The sequence below is a fragment of the Canis lupus genome, chromosome 19 (assembly GCF_048164855.1).
Source record: "Canis lupus baileyi chromosome 19, mCanLup2.hap1, whole genome shotgun sequence".
Lineage (NCBI taxonomy): Eukaryota > Metazoa > Chordata > Mammalia > Carnivora > Canidae > Canis > Canis lupus.
In genome coordinates, this window is record NC_132856.1 from 56070944 (window position 1) to 56079882 (window position 8939).

The window sequence follows — 8939 nt, forward strand, 5'->3', positions numbered from 1 at the left end:
AGTGGCTAGCGACCTCGGGGGATTAGCTAGCCCTGGGTGGGGGTGGGGTGGGGGCTGCCCTCCAGGCTGAGGGAGGCTCCCTGATGTCAAAGCATCAACCCTCAAACTGGGGGTGGGGGTGGGAAATCTAATTTGGTGTCTGTCGGGGGTGGGGGTGTGTGTGTGGGGGTGTGGACGGGCGCAAATCCTCGTGTCTTGTGGCGCCTTCAGGAAACACCAGTGGCAGGCAGTCCCTCCTGAGATTGGGAGGGAGCCTGCAAACCCTGTTGGGACGGAAGCAGGAGTAAGGCTGCTGCCCTGGGAAAGGACGGAGGAACCCCTCCAGCCAGAGTCCCCCGGGGCGGAGGCAGGTGCTAGTGAAAATGCAGGCTCCCGGGCCCCCAACTCAGAACTGCTGCCCCTGTGACTCAGGCCTTGCCTCCTGTCACCCCTGGGGTCCTGCCCAGTGACAAGTGCCATGTGATTGGCTTCCGGGGTATCCTCACAGCGGACCCTGCCAGGAGGGCCTCCAGGAGGGTGGGGTGACTCCCTGGAGCCCAAGCCCCGTGAGGAGGTCGGGATCACAGCCCTGCCCCTCGCCAGCCGGATGACCTTTAAGCCAGAGAGTCACCTTGAACCCCCCTGACTTTTCCCCTTGTCAGCTGGGCTGGGTGCTGAGGACACAAGGGGATGCGTTGAAGGTGCTGTGCACACCGCTCATCCTACAGTTGGTGCTTAGTCCTTTAGACGACCCGTGTCTACACCGGGGCCGGCCTTGCACCTCCCTGCCAGAAATCCCTCGCCCCTAAGGATTCAGTGTGTCCTTCGGACTTGGGAAGGGAGTGGGCTCTGTCTCCCGTTTCAGTTCCGGCTGTGATCTCTAATGTTCCATGAGCAATTTTTATTTTATTTTATTTTATTTTATTTTTGTTTTTTTTTTGTTTTGTTTTGTTTTTTCCATGAGCAATTTTTAAAACAAGAGGCCCAGGGATGCCTGGGCGGCTCAGTGGTGGAGTGTCTGCCTTCAGCTCAGGGCGTGATCCTGGCTGGGATCCTGGGATCAAGTCCCTCATCGGGCTCCCTGCAGGGACCTGCTTCTCTCTCTCTGCCTGGGTCTCTGCCTTTCTGTGTCTCTCATGGATAAATAAATAAAACCTTTTTAATAAATAAATGAATAATAAAATAAAATAATAAAATAAATAAAATAAAATAAAATAAAATAAAATAAAATAAAATAAAATAAAATAAAATAAAATAAAATAAAAAAATAATAAAACAAGAGGCCCGGTTGTGGCCTCGGGATGCCGCACACTGCAGGGTTAAAGGCGCCTGGTGGCTCCTCGCGGCCCCAAAGTCTTCCCCACCTTGTGCCAACCAGCTGGGAAACTGCCCGGGCGCCCCACATACCCAGCCACAGAAACCTCGCCTTGGGCCCCCACGGGGAGGCTCGTAAAAGGCACTGAAGCTTCCCCCTGCGTGGACGCCGCTGGCCACAGCGGACCAGGTATTTACACACGCGGCTGAAATGAGACCCAGCAGGGTGGATTTCTGCAGCGGCCCAGAAAAATGTTCCCTTACCCGCTGTCCCCGGGAAACAGAGCAGGAAGCCGGCCACTCGGCCAGGGGTCGCCAGCAAGGCAGACGAAGATCTGGGCCTAAGAGCACCCCCTGAGCCTTTTCTCCCGTGCTCACGTGTCTAGCACACGCTTCCCAGACACTTGCTGTGTGCCAGGCTCTATGCCAGGGACACAGCCACGACCATGACCGAGACACACCTGCTCTCAGCACCCAACGGATGGCTCCAGGTTGGAGGGATGGGGAGAGGCTGGCTTCCTGGAGGAGGTGAGTGGAAGGGCATCTGGAGAGCAAACAGAATGTGCACCCCCCCCCCCCCCGCCCCAGGAAGGAAAGGGTGCGGCACCTTGAAGGAACCAAGTGGGTGGAAGTGTGGGAGGCTTGGGGTCAGGCTGGGCTCTGAGGCTTGGGCTGGCCAGGGATAGGCCGTCAGCCTGTAGGCGATGAGGGGCCCAAGGGGGGTTTTCAGCAGGCTTCGAGGGGGACCGTCGGTGTCTTTCCCTAGGCCCTTCCTTGCGTGGGCGCCCAAATCCTCATCCTCTACCCCTGCGGCCAGCGCTTCCGCCTTCAGGGAGCCCGCATCAGCCAGCCCGGGAAAGGGTGAGCCAAGGTGGGCTCAGGCACCCGGCGCGGCAGGGGGGACCCTGTCGGCCTCCTGGCATGAGGTCTCCTCCCCAAGGACCAGAACGTCTAGGCTGTGGGAGCGACGCCCACAAAGTCATCGTGCCCCACCCGGACTGAGTCACACCCACAGCCCATGGGGCGCAGGAAATGCCAAGATGCCATCGCGGGACAGGACGCGGGCGGGCGACCGTGCTGATAAGAGGGGTGGGCAGGGCGGGGTCATCGGAGGCGCTCAGGAAGGGAGAGGGGAGGGGGGGTGGAGGGGAGGGGGGAGGGGGGAAGAAAGAGAGAGACACAGAAGACACAGAGCAGCAGAGAGGGACAGAGACTTACAGAGCGGGGACACGGAGGCTGACACCCAGAGAGCTAGAGACACAGACTCAGAGACGCAGGCACACACGCGGACCCAGAGGGACCCACAGACCCGCACACGTGCCCCACTGAGGGGGCTGCCGAGCCCCCTGCCCCCTGTGCCCGCCGGGTGGCGCCCGAGAGCCGTGCTCTGGGCCCTGGGCCTCGCCTGCCTCACCTGCAGCCCGCAGCCCAGCGAGTCCCTTTCTCTGTGCCTCCGCTTCCTGCCCCCTTTAGTAGGAGGCCCTGGGCCGGGGGTGATGGGACAGACGGGGTGCTGGGGCTGAGGCTGGGGTCCAGGCGGTCCAGAGCCTCCCTACCTCGCCCTACCAGGCCGGGGCCCCGGGTTGCATGTGTGTCTCTCCTGTGTCTGTCTGTCTTGGGGGTGTTTGCATCTGGTCAGGATATATGTGTGTCATTTTTGTTTTAAAGATTTTATTTACTTATTCCTGAGAGACACACAGAGAGGCAGAGACACGGGCAGAAGGAGAAGCAGGTTCCATGTGGGGAGCCCGATGCAGGACTCGCTCCCAGGACCCCGGGATCATGCTCTGAGCTGAAGGGCCCCCCAGGTGTCTCAGCTATGTGTGTCTATGTGTCTGCTTTGACTGGGTGCAGCCAGCAGGTCTCTGCCTGGGTCTTGTTTTGTCTCCAGGGCTGTGTGTGTGTGTGTGTGTGTGTGTGTGTGTGTGTGTGTGTGTCTCAGCAGCTACGGTGTCTCTGCGTTTGTCTTGGGGGGGTTGTTCATGTGTGCCCCCGTGTGGGTCTGGGGAGAAGGGGCGACTGTATTGTGTGTCTCCACACCCCCAGAAACAGGCTCTGCTCACTTTCCCTGGCAGCTCTGCTTCGAGTCCCCCGAGGAATTTAAGAAACAAACAGGAAGCGTTTACTGGGGCGCCACGGCAGGACCACAGTAGGGCCCTAGAGGAAACACTTCCCATGGAGACAAGAACCGGCGTTCACACACTCACTGAATAAGATTTAGGTTGTAGTAAACCCAAGCACTTAGTATGCGCCAGGCCCTGCCCAGGGCCATGTCGGGGACTCAGTTTCCTCATCTGTGAAATGGGCCTAACATCAGCACCTAAGTCATAGCTTTGCTATTAAGTGATCGAGCTGAGTTTGGTAAAGCTCTTTGCACACTGTCTGGCACAGACGAAGGACGAGCATCAGAAATCGTCTCGATCCTCAGAATTATATGCACATCCATTGAAGCGTGGGTCAGGGGGGAGCCCCTGAGAATCCTCTCCGCACTGCTGGGGAATCGATGGTGGTCTTAAAGACCTAAATAAGTTGGATGCTCAGGTATCTATCTGCACCCAAACTTCCCTTTTGGTCTAATCTGGCTCAGTGGTTCTGTAATTTTAGCTCATAGGAAAATGAGCAGATGAGATGGTGCCGGGTATATAAATCAGATCCAGGCGCTGTTCCTGGCGCCAGGGACCCAGCAGTGAACAAAACACACCAGAATCCCTGCCCTGGGGGATTCTGTTCAAATGGGGAAAAATATCACAAGTGAAGCTGATTTGTTACTCAGCAAAGGTGAGTTATTATAATTGCTTATTATCATCAAAGGCTTTCAATACACCTCACTCGCCATGTCGCCTTCTGGAAAGATGGTACTAACTTCTACCGGCAATGGACATGAGTACCCATTGTCTTGCATCCTCAAAAAAATCTAATATTATCAGATATCAGGTATCTTTCTCAACTGTGAAAGTGAGGAAATTCTAGGATGGTTAAACACTTTTTGCATAGGAGCCCCCTTTTTTTTAATTGTAGTTTCCCACCAATGTCTTCTGTGTATCCAAGATAGCATCCATGTTCTTTGCATAGGCTGCTCTATTCTTATTTATTTCTAATGACTCTTTATATATGAAGAATGTCGTTCTTGAACATGGTGACAAATAGCTTTTGTTTTCAATTTTTTTCAATTTTTGTTTTCAATAACTTTTGTGGTTTTTTTTTAATATTTATTTATTTATTCATGATAGACACAGAGAGAGAGCGAGAGAGGCAGAGACACAGGTAGAGGGAGAAGCAGGCTTCATGTCGGGAGCCCGATGCAGGACTCGATCCCAGGACTCCAGGATCACACCCTGGGCCAAAGGCAGGTGCAAAACGGCTGAGCCATCCAAGGATCCCCTGTTTTTTTTTAATATATATATTTTATTTATTTATTCATGAGAGAGGCAGAGACACAGGCAGAGGGAGAAGCCAGCTCCCTGCAAGGAGCCCGATGCTCCTTGAGATAGACTTGAGTAACACAGTTTACCAGCAGGGACCACCATGAGCCCTCATTGGCCAGACATCTTTGCAATGAATTCCTTATGGAATTTCATTGGAGGGGGACAGGGGCCCCAGAAGTAGTAGCTATGAAGAGAGCACTGTCACCTGACATAAGGCCTTTCTTGGCTAAGGATCAATGTATCCCTCTTGTGAGGTAGACTCAGCACAGAGGGACTTTTCTAACAAAAAATAGATCTTGCCACTCCCTTGCTTCAAGCCCTCCCAACAGCTCCCCATTGCTCTAAGTAGAAAATCTGAACTCCTTTCCATCCCCATCTCAAAGCTATTCCCATCCCCACACCACATTTTCCTTTTTGCTTACCCCCCAGGTCCAGAGGGACCTGAGTGCTACCCTTAGTTCACTCCTGCCCTGTCCCAGGGGGGTCTGCTCCTGTCTCCTGGTGGGGCTTGGGGGACAGGGTTTCCCTCTCTGAGCCATTCTCATCTGAGAAATGGGATAACAACAGTATCCCACTGCATAGAATTGGGGACAGGGACCCAGTGGGATAACTGTTTGTAAAGCAGGGAGGCAGTGTCCATTTGGTTCCCGCCCCCCCATCTCTCCTGGGGGCGGAGTGGGGGGATCTTGGCAAACAGCAAGCAGCTGCCACCAGTACTCACTTTCTTGGTCATAAAACAGGGCTACAAAAGTTAGTACTGGGGCGCCTGGGTGGCTCAGTGGTTGAGCATCTGCCTTTGGCTCCGCGTGATTCCGGGGTCCTGGGATCGAGACCTGCATTGGGCTCCTTGCAGGGAGCTGGCTTCTCCCTCTGCCTGTGTCTCTGCCTCTCTCATGAACAAATAAATAAAATATGTAAAAAAAACCAACAACCACAAAAGTTAGTACTACCACGGGTCCAGTGAGAGCAAGCACATCCTTCAGGGGTCAAGGCATGAATGGGAGCTGATGGGGACCGTGGAGAACGTCACACCCACAGAGCGCCCACAACTGCTACATGGATGAAGGCTCCAATGGAGCTCTGACTTCTTTTTTTTAAGATTTTATTTATTTATTTGACAGAGAGAGAGAGAGAGGGAGAGAGAGAGAGCACAAGCAGGGGAGCTGCAGGCAGATGGAGAGGGAGAAGCAGGCCCCCCACGTGGGGCTCGATCCCAGGACCCCGGGATCACGACCTGAGCCCAAGGCAGAGGCTTCACCGACTGAGCCCCCCAGGCGCCCCGGAGCTCCACTTCTTACCTGGAAACACTCACACGCCAATTCTTTTTTCACACGCGGGTCACGCGGCCCAACAAGCCGGATTCAGCCTCTGCGCTGCGGTGCGAGAGACCTCTGATCCGAGGGGATAAAACTAGACAAGAAATCTTTTCCGCAGCATGAGAGCGTCTGTGATTCCAGAGTTTTGCGATGTCAAGGTCAGCGCCAAGCCGAGCGCCCGCCCAGTCTTCCCACGGCCCGCGGCGTCGGTGGGACACAGGCCCCCTCGTCGGGTGCCCCCGCCCCCACTCTGACCACCCGCCCTTCCCGCTTCCCCGCCCGTTCTCCGAATTCCCTGTGGGGCCTTCTGTCCCAAGACGGCCAGAAGTGACACGTGCTGTTCTCCGTCCTAAACCCTGGCTCTCCGACTCTAGAACGTTCAGAGGGGGACATGCCCCGAGAGTCCAGAATGCCGGGCATGCCGAGGCGCCCGCAATGTTGGCGATCCCAGGACTCTGAGGCTTCCCCGGTTTCCAGAGCTCAGGGACTCTCCAAGCTTGTCACCACCAGCCTGGGTCTCCATAATTGCCCGCGACAGATAATATAGTGTCTGGAGGCAGAAACCATGATCCCTCTAATCCTGTGGCCCAGGCGGAGGGCGACCGCCTGCGGCCACCTGGCTTTCCTAACCGCTTAATGAGAAAGTCCGAATTAATTGGAAGTGGCACCCAGCACTCACCGGGCTCGGCGTGGCAGGCTCGGCCTCGGTGTGCTGAAGCCCGGCGTCCCCGGGCCTTGCTCGGACCTGTTCCAGACACCAGCGGGTGTGATGCACGAGGCCTGCCTTGGGCTGACGAGGGAGGCGGCAGGGACCTGGATCTGCAGGTAGAACCAGCCCGTGCACCTGCCCTGGAAAGAGTACACCCCAGCCCGCCCTCATTCTGGCACTTCCCCTCCCCGGGCCTTAGTTTCCCAACTCTGTTCCACGCACTCGGCCTCGTACTTCGCTAGGGATGACGTGCAAGAGTCTCAGCACTTGCACCATCATCCACCCTTGGGTGCGTGGAGAGCCTCCCAGGAGGGATACAGCTGGCTTGTGTCACTAGGTCTTCTCGGAGAGATTACCCCATTTCACAACCCTGAACCCCGATGCCTGAGACTGCCCTTTCCCCCAGAACGGGGGCCCCGCAGCATGGTGAATTACCCAACTTTTCATCTCAGGCAACCTGCTGGATTTAGTTTTTAAGAAGGGTGTTCTACGGTGGTTTGATTTTATATTTAGCTTAGCACGAGTGAGAATAAGCTCCTTTCATGTGTTTAGAAGACATTTGTATTTCTATTTCCCAAAGCCGTATGTGTTTTTGGCTGCTTTTTCTATTGGGTCGTTGGTCCTTATTGATTTCTGGAAGCTTTTCATATATTAAGGAAATCAGCTTTTTGTCTGGCATGTCTTGGAAAAAGTTTCCCTAACTTTGTCTATTGACCTTCTAGCATTTGTGTATCTGTGTGTGTGTGCAGGAATTTTATACTTGTACCCAGTTAATTACTAATCTCTTAATTAAAGGCTTTAGGGCTTAATGTCATGCTTCAACACTCTGGGATTGTTATTTTGAACTCCCATGTTTTATTCTAGTAGTTTTATAGTTTCTGTCTTTTTTTTTTTATGGGGGAGGAAGCTTCGGTCAGGGGGTGGGGAACCATCTAAAATTTATTTTGCTTTTAGTTACTTTTTTTTTTTTTTTTTTTTTTTTAAGAGAGAGAGAGGGAGCACCAGCAGGGATAGAGGAAAGAGAGAATCCTAAGCAGGCTGTACGCTCAGCGCAGAGCCTGACTCGGGGCTCATTGTCACCACCCTGACATCATGACCTGAGATGATGACATCAAGGGCCCAATGCTTAACCAACTGAGCCACCCAGGCTCCTGGCTTTTAGTCACTTCTAAAATCCGCATCTGAAATCTGATGATGCCTGGGGTCTGGCTCTGTCATTTTTCATGGCGTATCCTTAGGGAAGTCACTCATCCTCTGTGCCTCAGTTTACTCATTTGGAAAATGGGAGAGAAAAGTGTCAGTGCCTTTTGTTTGCTTTTATCTGCTTTCCTTTGTGGAGTCAAATTGCACTTCTCTGTGTCTACTCGGCATCACCAATTAGCGAGTGACTCCACTTTAGGAACATTCTAAGTGCTTCACCTGCAGCAACTTGTCCTCCTAACAATCCCACTGGCAAGAGGGGGACCTCGAGGACTAGGGAGGGTGGTTCCTTCATCAGGGACTGTCAAGGGTCGGGGTCAGGATTGGAGCCACTCTCTCGTCCTGCTCTGGCCTCCCTCCCTCCCTCTGTTCTACCCTCCTGGCCAGTGCTGGAGCAGGAGGAGGAGGAGGAGGAGGACTTCCCAGTGGGCCCAGTGGCTTTTAAGTACAGACTTAGGGTCGTTGAGGTCAAGCAAGAATCCTAGATACACAGAACTGGTCAGTCCTGTTCTGGCAGGTATGACAGTGAGTAGGAACAGGCAGCAATCAGGGAAGGCTTCTTGGGTAAGTGTGACTGGAGAGGCTGGCTGGGCCCAAGAAAGGGTGGGAGAGGACAAGCAAGGAATTGGGTGGAAGGAGATCCCCTGATCACAACCTCCCGTGGCTGCTACTTGTAAGTCTTGATTCCTGCTTTTCCCCATTAGGCACACTCTGAGCTGAGCTGGTGATTGTGGGCAGGTGCCTCCTTGGTGGGAGTGTTGAACTCCTACTCATCTGCCAAACCCAAGCTCCAGTGCCCACCCATCTGGGAAGCCATCCCCACCTACTGGCCTTTCCCAGCCCGGGATCTCCTACTTCTCAAGCCTTGACCACGTAAGGCTGGGAGTGTCCCTGTCCTGCTCTCGGACCTGACCTCCCCAACTAGGACTCCCGTGAGGGCGTGGCCTTAGACTGACATTTCTCTGGTGCACAGCACTGCCCAGCCGGGCGCAGCCA

At 54.2% G+C, this 8939-nt stretch overlaps 1 long non-coding RNA gene across 1 annotated transcript; it reads left to right on the forward strand.

Annotated features, from left to right (window-relative positions):
• The first annotated feature begins 1381 nt into the window (after nt 1-1381).
• Nucleotides 1382-7567, forward strand: LOC140611386 (uncharacterized). Its single transcript, XR_012012622.1, has 2 exons — nt 1382-1821; nt 5840-7567. It is a non-coding gene; the product is annotated as an uncharacterized lncRNA (long non-coding RNA).
• The last annotated feature ends 1372 nt before the right edge of the window (nt 7568-8939 follow it).